General features: G+C 38.2%; 1 long non-coding RNA gene across 1 annotated transcript; it reads right to left on the bottom strand.

The window, feature by feature from the left end:
- Positions 1-2,639: 2,639 nt before the first annotated feature.
- Positions 2,640-9,419, bottom strand: LOC113969349. The gene is made up of 3 exons (XR_003534832.1): positions 9,310-9,419; positions 7,535-7,658; positions 2,640-3,904 (listed from the first exon to the last, which is right to left on the bottom strand). It is a non-coding gene; the product is annotated as an uncharacterized LOC113969349 (long non-coding RNA).
- Positions 9,420-17,840: the final 8,421 nt, after the last annotated feature.

Raw genomic sequence — 17,840 nt, 5'->3', positions numbered from 1 at the left:
CATGGAATCTCAAACTAAGTTTATTTTATTAAAGAGCTCTGAGAGTTGTATCTAGGCACCAACAATTTAGTGCATTTCTAACTTTATCTGCAAAGATATTAAACACAGGAAGACTGTGAAAAAATTAGCTGTATTTTGTAGCTGTTATAGAAATTAAAACTAAGATTTGGAAGAACTGAACCCTCCACTTCCACTTGGGCTGTACATTTTCTTTTTAATCTATTGAATTTGAAATAAACCTGAGGAGGAGACACAGGACATAATTCATCTCATTCTGTGGACTGACAAGTTCTTTCTTCCATTTCTAGAGGACGAATCACCAGAAATATGATACACATTTGTATTTGCAGGAAAGGTAGGGAAGGGGAGGAAATAGCTTCGACTCTTTCTTGGGCAGAAGTTATTGCTCAGTTCTGAGGTGTTTACATCACAAAGGAAGGTCATGGTAGCCACCACAGCAAAATCTATTTATATCAAAGGAAGTTCAGTGCAGAGTGGGCAGCTCTTGCAAACCAGTGAGGAGATGTATTCAGTTGACTGATGCATCCATTGATTTCTGATGAGAGTAGTATTTTGAAGCATACCAGAAGAAAAACTCACAAATCAACTACCTTGCACCAGAGAGTGTTTGAAAGACCTCTGGACATTTTTCATCAATATGTAAGACAAAACAAGACAGTACTGGAGGGACTGTCCTCAACCGTTCCTAGGACCTCAGTAACCCTAAGGATTTTGCTAGTTTATTCCTTTTCAGTCTAGTTTTAAATACATTTTTCAGCTTCAGGATTACCCAGTAAGTGTCTGGTTCCCTGATTCCCCAAGGAGGGTTTTATGTGCAGTGTTACCTCTGAGACCCTCTAAAAAAATAAGTTGGGATATTCCAGCTAATACAATTCAGTTGAATTGTCTGAAATGGAAGTTTCTAAATTTGGAACTGTTTCACTAGGAAGGTTCCCTCAGAATTTGCCAATGGATTTTAAATCACTCTCTTTAACTGTAAATGTGAATTTGGCAGCACGCCTTAAAACCTAAATCCATCTTGCAGCAATTGAATAGGTGATGCCTTCTTTTCAAGCCATCATTGAGCCAAGTGCAGCTTGGACTAAATAGAAAATAGGAAGTTATTCTCTCAGTTAATATGATACTTACATGCTTATATTCAAAATATTGCCTAAGAATTGGCCAGATTGAAGCCCAAAGCCCAGTTCAGTATGTTGCCAAGAATGGCCATTGATTTTAAAGAGAACTTAGGGTAAACACACACCACAGACGATACCCAGCACTTTACATACTCAAAAGCCAGTCATGGAAGACAAAAAGAAAGATGCAAAAGTTAAAATAACTTGATCATGATATAAAAGAAATTTTATGCTATCATAATTATTTATGATAATTAATAATAAATCACAATTATTAATTATTTATTATAAATTAGGATTATGTATTGGGTGATTGTTTCAGTGTCTTATATTTGGTAAGCTAAAGCATAGCAAGAATTTCATTGTAACTTGAGAAATCCAGCTCAATCAGCCTTGGATTCAACTTGAAATATTGCTGACTGACATTTCATTTCTATTCATAACTTCTAATTTATATTTCTTTACTTTTTTTAGAACAAAATAGTATGATCATTTATTTTTTTTGTTCCAAATACTTCCATCCTGTACCTTCACTCTGTCAACTCAGTAACAATAACTGCCCAGCTAAATGTATTACGGCATAATATAAAAAATAAAATAGGATTCAGTGATGAATAAAACCCCTTCTAGTGCCTAAGTTTGCTTCACTGATAGGAGCCTAGAGAGAGAAAACCTGCAGAGTTTATTACAGGCAGAGGCATAAACTCTGCAAGAGTTCAGTGTTGTCAATAAAGGAAGTATAAGTCATGTCACGAAGCTAGAACAGTTTCAGTTCCATATCCAGGCAGCATGAAGTGCCTGAAAGCTCATTTTGCTTCCATTCACCTTTAAGTGTCTTTCATGCCCTACTGCGAGCATTCAAAGCACTTCTCAGATCAGAACAACAACAACAAAAACCAACAACAACAAAAACCAACAACAACAAAAAAACCCGCATTAGGAATGAGGTAAAAGGGAATATTCAGGACATCTGCTCCATCTGTGAAGCCATGGCTGATTTGGCTGATTCTTCAAGTAGATATTTATTGGTAAAACTCCTAAACTACTGCCAGGGTCAATATTGTTACAGAGTTGAGGACTCAAAAACCAAAGTAACAGAAAAAGCAATACGAACACACACACAAACACAAAAGCCTCCCTTTCACCAGTCTATGTCTGTTTTGAGCCCAAAAATTAGTGTTAGATTCAATCAGTCTCTGAAAGGTGTTCAACTAGAATGGATAGGTGAAAAGAGTGAAAACTCACTACTTCTCTTTATGGTGTGTTCAATATTTAATTCTTGCTAATCACAATTCACCTCAAAATCTCCTTTACAGTCAGTTAAAAAGATCTACTCTTAGTAAATTTACTCTTTAAAGATTTTTTTCAACCACGAACTCAATTTTTTTTCTTTCATGCCTGAATGCTCTCCAAACTTTTAACACACTTATTAAAATGCAGGCTAGAGAACTACTTCAGGCTCAGTTTCAGCGATTCTATGAACAGAATAAAATAACCCCCTTATTTTATGATCTCTTTATTTTTATCACAGACCATTTTTATTATTACAGAGGAAAACAGAACACAGATTCAGAGATGAAAAACATGGTTATTTCCCAGAAGTAAATGGAATGTGCAGTTGAAGACATTTGTGTCTGCTCTTGTCCTCCTGCTATCAGAGGTCTGGCTGTAGGTAAAAGGCTTCCTTGTGGTTTTGGTTGACATGTCCACTTATTTGCTTACACAGAATAAAGCCGTTTTTAGAGACATTTTAATCTAAATGCTACAGCAATCATTTCCTTGACAGAAAATAGTGGCTACCTCTGAACTTTGTTCATATCAATTAGCACCAGTCTGTAATTTCTATTCTGAATCACTGTCCTCCAGATGCAGCCCAGGTCCTGTAGATAGGACCTCAACCCCTTGTTCCCAGTGCATCCATGAAATTTGACTCAATTCAAGACTCTTCTGTTTTCTGTTTCACAAACATTTCAGGTTGCTCTGTATGATTAGCTCATCTTTGTAATTTACCACTCTTATCTCCAGTATTTGCCAACGTTTTTGTGTCATCTGCCAGTAGCATTAGCAGCGGTTTGTTGACCAGAATAAATACATCCTTTAAAAAAATGTCATTTCTATATCTGGTTTGGGTTTTTTTAATCAAAATCAGTTTTTCTTATATTTTTTTCTCATCTTTGGAAACTTCCTGATGTACTAAGTACATATAATAATTTTACTGGTTGCAAGTGTTATGTTTGCCCTTATGGAATATGAGCTTGCCAGTATCACGGGTTAGTTCCGTGGCAACATCATAATGAGATCCAAAAGAGTTATCTGAGCATGAAGTCAATGTTATTTGTGTTAGTAAATAATCATTAGAAGCTTTAATGTTATTTTACCACAGGCTGAATAATAAAACCAGCATATGTCTCTGAAACCAAAGTGTCACAAATGATGTTTCTGTTCTTCCAGAACAGATGCTTTCTTCACTCCTGTGCTTTCTTTTCAGTCTCTGTTTAGTTCCCACTCTTGACGTGCCCACATGGTACCATTTTAAATGACTCCAGGCCCTGTTCCACTTTGGTTTGTTGAGTATGTGATGCTGTGTTACATCTACACAACACACCACACAGGCTGTAAAATCTCACCCATCACCATTTCTGTGCTTTCTCTGTAAACATTGCTGATCCTTTACCTTCCATTGTTTCTCTGTCCTTTTGGAATATTATCCTTTGATTTGCAGGCCGGTCAACATCTTTCATTAGACATCCTCCTCTGCCAATCTCCTATTGATTATAAAAGATATGACCATGCATTAGCTGTATTATAAATGATGAAGCTGCAAATATCCACCTATATTATCAATTCCTGACTACTTAACATGGCTGTACTCACTGTCCTTTAAAACAAAATTAAGTCATTAATCTGCTGAACCATCTGTGCTCAGTCTGAACTATCCTCAAGCTACTTTTTGTTAGTTATATAGTTTTGAGAAATGGAATTTTACAGTTTTTGGAGAAGATAGGTTGCAATGTGAAATCCTCAAACAATAAAAAGCCCCAGTTTTGGTAGTAGTTAAATAATTTATTTCTTTTCTCTCTTAAATTCAGTACCTGACTCATCATGGCTAAGATGACTGTATTGTTAAATACCACATGGAAGGCGTTTCAAAAATCTATCCAGTATTAAAATACAACCGTTTTTCAATCTGGGTGACAAAATCACATTGCATAAATTTAGTCTTTGAAAGTAAGCCATGCACCTTTTATGAAGGACTTTTATCCAAAATGCTAGAAATTTTAAAGGAAATTAATCATCTTAATTTCTAAAATTAATAGGTGCAAGATTTATTCCTAAATCATGGATACTTCTTTCTAATTAAATTCAAATGTGTTTAATGCATCTCAGGAGTGTTAAGATAATAAGTAGTCTTTTTCTGGAACTTAACATCCTCGATCCCTGTCAATAATTATATTGGGTGACTAATAAAATATGATGCCAGGCATTTTTTAAATCTTTATCTTCCTCCTCTGTCTCATTAGCAAAATGAATAGGTTTGCACCACAGGCACCACCTAATCTGGAGATTCAATGTTGTTCAAGGACATAGCAAATAAATTTCAGCAGGTATTCTTTCCTGCAACAGTCAGATATAAAATGCACTTTTACAGCATCTGCCCATTGCCATCCTAAAGTTTCTGGTTGCCAAATAAGACTATTGCCATTGTAAAAGCCACCAAATGCTGGAAGACACAACTGTCAATTCTGATCTCCTGACTAGGAGAATTTTATGCAGTTGTCCCATCAAAGACTACACTCCTCATAGAGCTCCAATGACTAGTATTTGATCCACGGAACATGGCACTCATCCATTCCACCAGTGGTCTATCAGAAAAGCTGACACCATGAGAACAGGCTATTTTATAACATAAGACAATACTTATTTTCAGAAACTGGACTCAGCTCTAGCAGGCCTTGTAACAGCAATCATGCCCGCAATGCGAAATTAGCTAATTTGTTCTTCAGAGTTTAATTTCCTTTCTCAAGTAGATATTACATTACAGTAATTACACCTCTAAGTAACAAAAAAAAAAAAAAGGCAGGCTCCTCAATCCTTGGGATGATATATAGTCCTCTAGCCCTCATATAAAAGCAAAAGCCATCTCTAGTGACTTTAAACATTTGGGAATATCTGAGTATTTGAATGGAAGACTCCAGAGATTTCATACTATCTCGAAGGTGGGAGGATAGAACAAGGAATAGGCTGTGAATCATCCAACTCTTTAAAATATTTTCTTCCTAATTTTAGGTCCTGTAAGCCATACATTAAACTCAAATTATACCCACTCTGCCAGTGATTGCAGCTGCAGAGATGCTCCATGCTGAATACTCAATCTCCGTCTATGTTACAAGACACGTACGTGATATTGGACCATATTTTACATATGGTGTGTCACACAGAATCACAGAACAAGGATCATCACGTCCAACTCCCTGCTCCTTGCAGGAGTACCTGAAACTAAACCATATGACTAAGAGCAATGCCCAGATGCTCCCTGAACTCTGACAGGCTTGGTGCCATGACCACTTCCCTGGGGACCCCGTTCCAGTGACCAACCACCCTCTCAGTGAAGAACCTTTTCCCAACATCCAATCTGAACTTCCCCTGACAGTCTCATTCCCTTCTGTAAGGCACCCCTTTGACAGTCACTATCACACTGTGCCTGTTTGGGTTTTTTTCCCATTTTATTGAGCTGTAACCCTCAGCCTGGGCAAGAGGAAAGGTCAATCTACAGAACGTACGGAAAAGCATGTGGCTGTCCTACAAAACTTCCAAATCCAAGGTTTGTCTAGAGACTACTGTCTACACACTTCTCTGTCATTCACTTTCTTCACTTCTACCAATCCTGACTTGGGTAGAGAGGTTGTTGCCAAGGACTGCGTCTTGAAAGCCAGGTCACACTCAAAAAGAAGGCTGAAAAAACTACAAGAGAAACTATCTCATAAAAGTCAGTCCTTTTTCCTGAAGCCAGCTCAAACAAGACAGACACTTATCAGATATTGAAAGACGTAGTTCTATCTTCCTGTGTTCCTTGGGACACCTGACACATCTCAAAGTACATTCAGACTAAGTACAAGCAGAGACTGTACTTTGCCTGTTCCGTGGGGCAGGCTGTCAGGGCCCTGAATGTCCCAATTGGTCCCTGACCAGCTCCATGGGGACTCTCCACCTATGCCACATCTACCTACTGACCTCTGGGCAGGTGGCAGAGATTAGCCACATCCATCTAAAAAGCTCCTCACCTTGACTGGTCCCCACTGAACGTGCTGGGGAACAGGAATTACTCTGGGCATGGGGTAGTTGCAGAAGCCTTCAGGGCTGTGATCTGCCCCTGTGGCTGGGCTTAGCATCCACCAGGGTTCCAAAGTTATCCTGGAGCTGAGAAAGTCCCTGAGTGTACATCTCTATAGGTACTGTAATTGTAAATGAGAGACGTGCCAGTCTACAATCCCATTAAAAAAAAAAAGTCCAATATACAGTTTAAGAGTGGGGGAAGTGGGCATGAATCAGCTGCTATGATGTCCTGGCATTTCCCTTTTCCCTGATCTCAGAAAGCTGGGGATGCCACCAGCTATGTTAGAAATGTTTCAGCTACACTCTCTGCCCCACCTTCTGCCTGGAAGAAGACAGTCTTGTCAAAGAGCATTGATACCTGAAAGTCTCTTAACAGCCTGATATTTGAGGCTGCTTCCAAGATTTGAGAATTTGTGGAGGCACCTGAATCTAGGATAAGTCAACTGTAAAAGCAGACCCTAATTCCCCCTCAGTGATGTGGATTTAGCATATGCCTCTGTGTATACACAGTGCCACCATCTTACTCTGTCTCAGGTTTTCCTATATTCCAGACAGAGGTGTGCAAGCATGGCTAAAAATTCTTCATGACAATGCCTCTATTCCCTGGCCTGTCTGTTTGCCATTCCCTCAGTAAATCTCATCCATGGCCTGGATTAAGTCCTCCGGAGCCCTCTCAGTGTCAGTTGAACCCTACACATAGAAAAGGCACAGATCTCCTGGTCTTTCAACAGAGGAGTGCAGAGAGAAAAGTCTGCCCATATTACTGGTTTTCAAGTTGCATCTTGAATTTTTCGAACATAAGGTGTCCTCTTTTTCTGACCAGGGGCACCCTGCTCTCCTACAAGCTGCTAATGGCTGATATGAGAGGAGTGGGACAACTCCCAGCCTTATTCACACAAGGTTGAAAGTGTCAATAGTCATCTTTCATTTCCATGAGTGTATGTTAATGGTCACTGACCCTCATTTCTCATCAAAGGTGTGGTCGTGCATGGCTCCACCTGTAATAACTACGACATGACAGAGGAGTGCATCTTCTCCCTGGCTGAAGGAGATGATCATACCTTTGGCCTTGCTATGGGTGTCCTTCAGCTTTATTACCTGTAGCCAGTTTCCCACTGTTTTCCACATGTTCCACGTTGATATGGCTGCTGTAATCAGGCCTTCCCAGAATTAGGGGCTCACCCTCTAAAATAAAAAACATAAAGGTCCCTATAGGCCATTATGTCATGAGTTCAGAGCTGATTGTAAGCTTAGCTCACCACAGTATCCAGGCTCTGCATCATACATAGGAGGATAGAAGGCTGTAGAGTTTTTAGAGAAGCACAGAGACAAGGAGTTTCTCCAACGTGAAAGCAGGTACACCATTCCTTCATTCATTCTTCTATGAAGCATATGCCCTACAAACTGGTTACTGATAACCTAACAGAATCTAGTTTTTCTATTTTCAGTACCACTAGGATTATAAAGATGTCATCACTTTGAGACAGATGATTTTTTGTTTCTAAATCATCTTATTCTGTGACTAATCACTTATTTAAACCGTACAGATAGTACAAAGTTAACAATGCTTCATAGGATATATTCATACTGGTTTACATCCTGTGTGTTGATACCTCAAAATTTATTTGCTTTTACAGAAACAATATTTTTTGCATTGTCATTAATTGGCCAATAACTAAACATACACTGCAAGAGTACATGAGATAACCTGGATACAAAGGGGTCACTTCGTCCTGAATAGTAAAAACAACAAACCATAGGAAATAACTCTGCAGTTTGTAGTCACTGCTGAAGTATTTCACAGGAGGTAGTTTTCTTTGTAAGTACAGGTAGTGCTGCACAGCATATGACAGAGTTTGACTATTTATGAAGCCACGTGTGCACTGAACATTGTTTCTGCAGCCTGACAGCTCATCTCCCTACACCATGCTGTGTCCTGTCATCCCTGGGGGTATCCAAGGGCCATTACTCTGGGCATACACTGACCTGATAACATCAGCATCTTTAAATCCTAGCCCACAGCATGCTTTGCTCCATTTGTATGGAGCAAAGAATTAGCATAATGAGGGTATAATTTCAGACCAATTTGCTGTCTCATTGTGTAGTAAGAAAACAATCAACCTTTCCCAGATAAGTCTACTCCCTACTCAGCTCTGTTACCAAAGTCACATTTAGTTTGGAATGCATTCAGGCTGCTAGCAAACCTGTGAGGGAATTCATTATTGAGAGTTGCTCTTGTCCTAAATAACACTACAGGCTATGGCAGACATTTGGATTTTCTGTTGTAGTGGCAGGGATAGCAATGCAGTGACCTCATCCTCTTCCCAAGTTCTCTTCACCGCACAGCAAAACACTGGCAGCACCCTAGTGAAATACAATCTTTGATGGCTGAAATTCCAGCCATACTCCTTCCCTTCCTCTGTCTTGCGTCCCCACCACTGGCTCCCATATTCAACTCCATCACCCCAGAGCAGGATCTGCTGGTACATCCTTCTAGCCTTCATATTTTCTCGTTGTACCTTGAGTCATACCAGGTGTGAGGGAGCATTAGCTTTCCTGTCAAACAGCTCTGAAGGAAGCCTCAGATTCCTTCTCTGTGGCCTAAAGCACCTTACAGAATACCTGAATCAAAACCTGTTTTGTCTATTGAATTTCTGAAATTTATCACATAGTTTGGCACTTGTGAAGTAATCCTGCAGCAGACACTGGGCAACTCCAAATTCCCTACATCTCATTGATTTTTGTGTTACTGCAGGCTAATAATCTCCACAGAGCCTCTGAAAAACCCAAGTGAGCATTTCATCTGAGCAATTTGTAGAAGAACTCAAGCAAGAACCTCTCAGGCTGTAGTGCTGATCCTGTCCAGCTTTGTTCTTGTTCCATTTGTTCCAGCTACCCCTCAGCAGTACTGACACAGCAGTGCATGGCCAGACAGACCTGGGGAAAATAACCTGGCAAAAATAAAAAATTTAATCAGAATGAATTCTCTGAGTCAGTTCATTCTGTGTCCACACATCAGAAGGAATGACGTAACTGAGCAGAGGGTGCTATTCCTGCCACCACTGCTACAAGAGAGAAAGGCTTGTGAGCTACATCACACACACAAAGCAATCACAAATATGTTCTTCTCTTTGGCCAATGCCATTTGTAGTAGTGAGAGTAATAGAAAATGTGAGAAACTATATTGTCCTTTTGCTCTGTGCACACACAATCCTCCTAAAGGATTAATGAGTCAAGAAATGACTATAGACCATAATTTTCAGATAGTTCTTCCTGCCCTGTGATGTGGAATAAGAAATGCTTATGCACAATGTCAGCAGGACAAGTTTATTGCACTTTTTTGGCAGAATTTGTTTAGGGGTTCACTCATACAATAGATTTTAAAGTGTATATTTTCAAATCATTAAATGAATTTGTATATCATATGAATACTTATCCATAATGTGTTTTGTATTTATATATCTATTTATATGTGTGCATGCTTATTTTTATCTATACTTAAAGTTCTCCAAAATGTAGTTGCTCTGACATAGTACTAAAATAAGCTTGTACAGAAGACAGCATTGTATAGTGTCCTCTACAGAATTTCTTTACAAGAGACAGAATATATACTAATTTGTATCCTGAATTAATTTTAACCAAGGTATAGATATTACCTTTTCTCTCTTTTTTTTTTTTTACAAAGTCACTTACTGAGTTTTCTGAAAATAGTATTTTTGCCTCTACAAAGAAGCAGCAGCTTATATTATTCTTTCATATGAGTTTGTGTGTGTATGTATATGAACAAAAGAAAAATATAGTTTATTACAGTTGGAGTGCCTCTTCGGCTTATCATTTTATTATGCAGTTCATATTTTATTTTCTTAAAAGAAACATTACAGTTTGTGCCCCAAACAAACTCTTTATTTTAAAATGGAGGAAATATTTAAATGGCTGCTTGAATTAAATACAAGAACAAATAAATAAAAGTGTTATAAACTGAAAAAAATATTACAGACAAATCTGAAATATACATAAACTAAAGCATTATCTTCGTTATCTTCCCCTGTTAGATGTGTCATTGCTTGCACAAAGTCATGTACTCCAAATCAATGTCTTCACTTATGCTACACTCTGGAAAAAAAATGGGAGTTTTGACTACATAGAAATATAATAAGAACTTCACAATGTGACCTATAGTTTTTACTGAAGTAAATTAATGGACGGCATGCAGATGCCAAGATTAAACAGAGTAATAACAAAACATTAGTAAGCACTTTTAGTGTAATTAAATTTTTGATGTATTGCAATTTTTAGCACGTAATTATTTTTGAAGGAACTGGAGAGTAATACTGGATCACACCCTTATTCCACCTAGTTACTAAAGAATAAAGTGTGGTGATATTTTTAAATTCTATTGCAGAATAATGGTGTATTGTCCATCACTGATAATGATGGCAAGGTTTTCCTCATCTGATAATCACTCATAGTGATTACCTAATAAAAGGACAATCCTTGGTACTATAAGAACCTCTGGTCAGTCCAGAATGTAAGCAAGAATTGAGATGTGCTATATAAAGCATCTCAGCTTGCAAGTGACCTTGAATCTGCTTCCTTATTGCTGGAGGTTGGGATTGTTCCATGGCTACATTCCCAGTCTTCATCAAGGGGTTGCTGGTAACATCAATCTTAAACACAAATCTTTAAAACTATTTTTGATGTTGGCCTTGAACAAGTCTAATAATTTCACTTAATCACCTCTGTTTCCACACAAAAACTGGAATCTAGGCTGACTTCCAATTTTTCATTCTTGTGAAATCCAGCCACAGGTTTTCTGTCTCCCATCAAATATCTGGAATCACAATTAGGTAAAATATGTCAGATGCCCTGTGACACTCAGCCATCTTTATTGTATAGAAGTTCACTTTCAGCTTAGAGTAGAATAAATTTTGTTTGACTCAGAGGTCAGTCTTTGGGAAGAAAAATGAGACGTGTAGTCATTTGCATATTCAAACATGTAAATTGAATGCATCCAATTTGCATTATTTGTCTCCTAATGAGAATGACCTTTCTGCTGATGGGAAAAAACAATTGAAATTGGGCACGTGAAACTTATGGAAGAATGTGAAGTTCCAAATCTCTAACAAAACAGGCCAACTGCTTGCTCCTGTGAATTAAAAAAGAGTCAGTGTTGTATTGAACCCCAAATCCTGATGTTCTTTCATCTTTAGGGACACCCAGGTTAGGTTCAGTATCTGAATTTTGCTACTCAGATGTATCTCAAGTAACACTTCTTGCCTGGTACAACTTCCTCTTCACCATCCTTTACCAAGAACATCTAAACAGTTCTCCCACCACTAATGTGGCTCAGGTTAATGCCACAACATCTTTATAATTATTTTGCATAACAAAAATTGAAGCTTTAAAATTCAAATAATGGGTGACTTGCTCAAGGCTACAAAGAGGATGTTACTACAGGAGGGCTGAAACTCAGTTGCATCTGATCTTTGGTCCTGTGTAGATCAAGTTTCTTTCAATACTGAAATTGAAACGGAAAGAATCCATGATCAATTTACCAAAAAAGGAGTATTAGGATCACATAGCCTGTGTTGTTTTACTTCTGTGAATGGCAGAGAAGGAAATGAGTCCTGCAAATAGGCAGCTCATCTGTAAACTGGTATCATCATCACTATTGCCATGTATTACTATACATTAATTACCTTCTCTACTAGGAAAAGAAAAAATATATATATATATATGGTCAAATTACCAGTATGCTTCTCTTCCATTCAAGCTTCCTCTGTCATCTGCAGAGCTCACCAAGGTAGTAACATCTGCACATAGGTAACAGGTCTTAGAAGCGGAACCACTCACATGCAGGACTCAGGACTAATTAAAGAGCTTGGAATTCAAACAAACATCTTGACATGGCTTAGAAGCAAGGGCACAATTGTTTATTCTTGTTGTTGTTTCCTTTTCATTATGGTGCTGCAGGAGTCCCCCATTAGGGATCAGGGCCCCACATTGTGAGGATTTATTTAAACATTTAATGAAAATATGGCACCTGCAGTTAAGAATTTACAACTGCAATTAAAGGATGAAGAATAAAACTGTCTCTTCAATTGATTTCTGTAATCATAAAATTCTAAATGATACTAACATGTACCTCATTTTAAGTGTGTGTTTTCCTATGATAATGTACAGGAATGGGATGCAGTAAGCTTAACACTGTCACTCGGGAAAAGCACCCAGACAAATGTGGGTTGTCCTAAAAATAGACACCTTACCTTTGCCACTAGCAAGCAAGGAAGACATTTTCAGAGAAAAAGAAAATTCAAGCTGTACAGAACCAGCCAACTCCCTAGGCACACACGTACAGTTGTGTAGAGCTTTGTTCTTAATGTCAACTTACTTGTTAGCATGGCTTTTTTTTTTTTAGAAAATTATTCAGGAGAGCAAAAAAGACAAACTGTTTCATTACAAACAATGTAATTACACTAAAAGGGTTTTAGTAATTGCTCCTGTTTTCACCTGTGTTTCAAAACCTATTTCATACTGGGCACAGGTGCAAGTGCTTACACATTGGGCAACAGAAGGACCAGCTGTAGTTTTTGAATAATGAATTCTCCTTTAAAGCAGCATGGAAAATAACTGTCCTTCCAGCAGGCTATCTTGACACAGTAATTTCTGTAATCTGCTAATGGTGTGGTTTGATAACTGATTTAGGGTGATCTTTGCCTGTACTGCTACTGGAAGGAGCAGTTCTCTTCCCCTTCCCACAGCTAGCTACCTCTTTCTGTAGCTGAATCACAAAATGAACACAGTCCAATTAAAAAACTTCTCAGCTTCATTCTGATAAAATCTTGGATTTAGCGGACTGTGACATAAGTCCTGCTGTCAGCATGAAGAAGGATGAGGAAATTCATTACTGGACAAATGCATGGCAGGTTGAGGCTGACCTAAAGTAGCTGCAAAACTGCAGTTTGGAAAGATGGCAATTACTCAAAAGGGATGTCAGCAGGAGTAGGAGTAGATTAGGGTGGGATCTGGTGTCAGATACGTGCCAGGCAGAAGTTGTGTAAACATGGGGTTACTTAAGGTCACGTGTGCATGGTTGTGTTTTGCTGCCTTGTCCTTTGCACATGAGTCACCTAAGAAGGTATCTGCAAGGCAATTGCCTGCAGCTAAGCCAGTCATGCAAGGCTGCCTTTTAACCCTTGGGTTATGGAGTCTAAGGCACTGACCATCCTGATTCAGAAGCCCCAGATGAGTTTTTTTCCTCTATAAATCATTATTTCTCTCCATCTGACTATAAACAGAGAGCAAGGTGACTGGCTCTGCTGTAGATATGCCCAAACTAAGGAAGATCTCTATCTTGTCTGTCAGGCTTAAATCCGTGTGGCTATTTCAAAGTACTCTGAGAGAATGGCCTGTAACTAGAATGGGGCAGGCAAACTCCACTGCTGCACTCTGCTTGTGGTCAGGTAAGTAGAGCTCCTAAACAGGAACTGTATATGAATTAATACTATATTATACATGATAACATAATGCATTAGAGGAAGTGAGATTAAGATGTAGAATGGCAACTGATATGTCTAAATTGATACCATAGTTTCAGCACAAGTTACCAGATCCAAAGCTTGCTGTCATCCTGGAAAGACCTACAAAGACTTCATTCTGTTTGACTCAGACACGCATCATATTTGTGCATGTTTAACAAAGCCTTCAGGAAAAACTTTTTTTTTTCAGCAGCAAGACTCTTATTAACAGCCAGGAGCACCTCACTGAACTGAAAAATCTGCTGGAAGTTGTCCCTGAGAACAACCACCTTACATTCTGTATAAAAAAGACAGTGTTAGCAGTGGGATGAACAGTAACACTGCACTATACTACTGGTGCAGCTCCTCCTGTGTCAGTGGCACAGCATTTACTCTTGCCAGTGTTTCCACTTTTGCAGACAAATGGACAGATAAAAGGTGATTTTAACAAAGTAACACTAACTGTTTATTTTAGGGAATTTGTTGAATTCAACTATTCACAAGTATTTACTCTGGAGTGTCGCTCCTGTCTCCAAGTACTCTTTTTCTGAAGTTGCCTTGTCAGAATCAAAGAAATAGCTAATAACAAATAATCTTCAGGGAATAGAATTACAATTGGTATATTAAAGTAAAGCAATTAAGAACAAAGGAGAAAGAACAGAGAGAAAAGGAAATGTCCCTTGGGATGTGTTTACAGCTTTTTTGATGAAAACTGCCTTATAAATGGAAATACAAGTGTTCCTCAGATAAGGTCAGTGCTTAGCACATAGTTAAGTCTCCCAGAGACATTTCTTGGCACAGAAGCTTTGATTATATAAATTTCATGTAGGAAATGCAAAGTGCTGTAATGTGAGACTTTGATCAATAGTACTATTCTGATTTACAATTGTGTTTTTTTTTAACTGTGATGTGCACAAAACACTAATTTGAAAGCTCATTTTAGTTGCAACCTATCTTTTCTTTTTAATAACAATAAAGTAATGAGATTGCGTTTTTTCAGTCATCCTTGTGTCACGTATTAGATAATCTCCTTATAGTTTAAAACTAAAAATGCTAATGGATTGGGGAAATGGGTTTCTGCTTTCACTCAGCATATCTGTCTTTTTTATGCTTGTCTTTTGGATCATTTATCTAAATAATAACCTTTAGTATCCACTCCTTCCTTCCAATGAACTAAAAGATATTAATGATTAAAATTGGTGAACACATCTTCTCCCTATTCGAGTTTTGCCATCTGAGGTTTCCACTTTCAGCTGCTTCTTTTTTTGGAGGGGAGGGGGGAGCTACAGACATCCCCTTTTGAGATATTCATATGGTTACTTCCTATTTTTTCTCAATCAAACAGCCTAAATTATTTTAAACTAACATAGATCTCTCTTAATGAGTGTCACCAGTGAGCATGGACTGAAGGGACATTGATTTAGGGGACTAAAAGAGAACAATTACATGAAAAACTCAAAAAACAGCTTTTGGTCAGCAAATCTGTTGGGGCAGCCCCAGAAAAGAGGTAGTAATAAGCCCCTTAAGGGTAGGTGCTGTGGGTGGCAACTTTTCAGCAGACAAACCTGGAGATACAGGAGGATATATTTGTGTCTCAGAATTATGGAAGATAACTCATTTTGTTGTTACAAAATCAGCACAGAGAAGATAAATGAGCAGCCCAAGATCAGGTACAAAGACGGTGGAAGCTGTGGGAGAAAGTCCCAGACATTTTTCTAGACTCTTTGGGTAGTCGGTTTTCATCATGTCTCGCTTAAGCTGCTAAAAGACCAAGATTTCAGAAATTGCTTAGCACATAGACCCTGGGGGGGGGGGGAAACAAACCACCCCAAAACAAAAAACCCACCAAGATTCTAAGCAACAGGAATGTATCTTTAAAACACTGAGGAAATCACTTTCATCATCTACCAATATCTACGGAAATAGGACTGAAGCACATCTGAGAGCCAACAACTTTGTACTGCCTTTAGACTCTGGAAGATGTTTTCCAGAGGAAAAGTATCCTTCCACAGACAGTCTTTCTCAGCAGACCAAATTTCAGTTCTGCTGATCCCAGTGGGGACAGTATGACATGGAGGGAAGCAGTACCTCAAGTATGTGCTGTGCTAGAGACTCACAGCAGAGTCTTCAAGTAACTTGCCCTGTTCTAAGGCTTTCACTGGCTGGAATAAATTCATTCTGGCATGAAATTTTTAGTCTGCAGAGCCAGAAAAGGCTTTGGATTTAAAGCCTTATTCTTACATGAATCAGGCTATTTTCTCGATTGATAAGAACAAACAACCTTTATGAGCTCAGTCTTTCTGGTGCTGCTTTGATACTTCCTGTGGTGACGAACATTCTCAATAGCTGCAAATTACAAAAGAGCCAGAATCTACCTATGTGCATTATGTAGACACTAAATCACATTTTCATGGCATGTGGGAGGTGACCAGGAGACAATAGCAGACAGCAATTGTATTCCACTCATTCTGCTGAGGGGTGAGAAATAATAATCCCTGAATATAATTTAATAGGAAAGGAAATCTGTTAACAAAGATTATCTCAGCAGGAAGCAACAATTCTATACGAACTCTCATTTCCAGTGAATTGTGCCATTATGCTCAATTTCATTGTAAATGTGAAACCTGCCCTTGTGGCTTGTTCTTTGCTGTGGGATCACTGTCAAAACAAGGAACAATTACAAAATGTTCCCTCGATTCTGAATTCCTATTTGGTAAGTGATGCCCATATGATGCAGAGACCTAAATGTGAAATGTGTAAAATGGAAACTGTATTTCCTCCCTTTTCTGATATTTAGACAACACAGGAAAGTTGGAAGAGTCATTGGCAGGAGTTTCTAATTTATTCACATTTTAGATCCTAAGAAGACTGTATTTATCAGGTACTTGAAGCCAAATTGGTAAATATAAAATAATAAACCACGATATTCTGGGATAGTCTCTGAAATATTTGTTGCATTTGTTTTGATATGGTATCATTAGATTTGAATGCAGGATTAGTTTATTAGCAGGTAATAATAATTCTACTTGTGTATTTTTTTGCAAAAGTAGTATGCCCATTTTCACTCAAATTGGGGATTATGGAGCTCAGCAAAATACATGCTTTTCATATTTTACTTTGTGACATGAAGCACTGAAGAAGGCAAATATTGGCATTTTCTCTCTTTGAAGATACATGAAATTTCCCATTATTGGAAAGCTCTGTTGCCCTGAATGACAAATTACACGATGAGACAGAAGGAAGATGCAAATCTCGAAGTTTTAAAAGCACCTAATATTTTCTCAAATTATATTCAGCCGTATTTATCTTGCATTCTGGCATGCTGCTGGATTACTGTTATCAATAAATCTATAAATAAGATGCAAAATGCATGGAGCCATCTGTGCATGAATAAAGAGTGGCCAGGCAATAAATTACAGCATAATATATAGTTTAAAATGTAGCAAAGGGAATGCCTTGACAAATCAATGCAACGTATCTTGTCACAGAGGGTGAAAGATTCATTATGCATCACCCTTGAGAAAGCTAGATTTCTGAGGCATGGGTCATCTAGGACATATGATGTAATCAGAGAATATGGAAAAAGGCATAGAAAGACACAACTAATCTTCAGAGTAATAAAGCCATATTAAATTTGCAGGTAAAATATAAGTCCTATGCAGTACTTCATTGTCCAAGAGAGGTCAGGAGCGCAACAACAACGAACAAAATGAAGCCTGACTTCCTATGGATTTGGTTCCCACAGGAGATTCAAGACCAAACCTTTTTTTTGAAATTGGGTCATGTGTGCTGGCTTTCAGTTATGTTTTTCTGGTGTCTGCTGAGGTCTAAGCTCATCCGGTGGTACTTT

This window comes from Neopelma chrysocephalum, unplaced genomic scaffold (genome assembly GCF_003984885.1).
Source record: "Neopelma chrysocephalum unplaced genomic scaffold, ASM398488v2 Primary Assembly neopelma1_72, whole genome shotgun sequence".
NCBI classification, from domain to species: Eukaryota; Metazoa; Chordata; class Aves; order Passeriformes; family Pipridae; genus Neopelma; species Neopelma chrysocephalum.
Note: the sequence above shows the minus strand (reverse complement) of the source record. Positions and strands in the feature narration are given on the sequence as shown.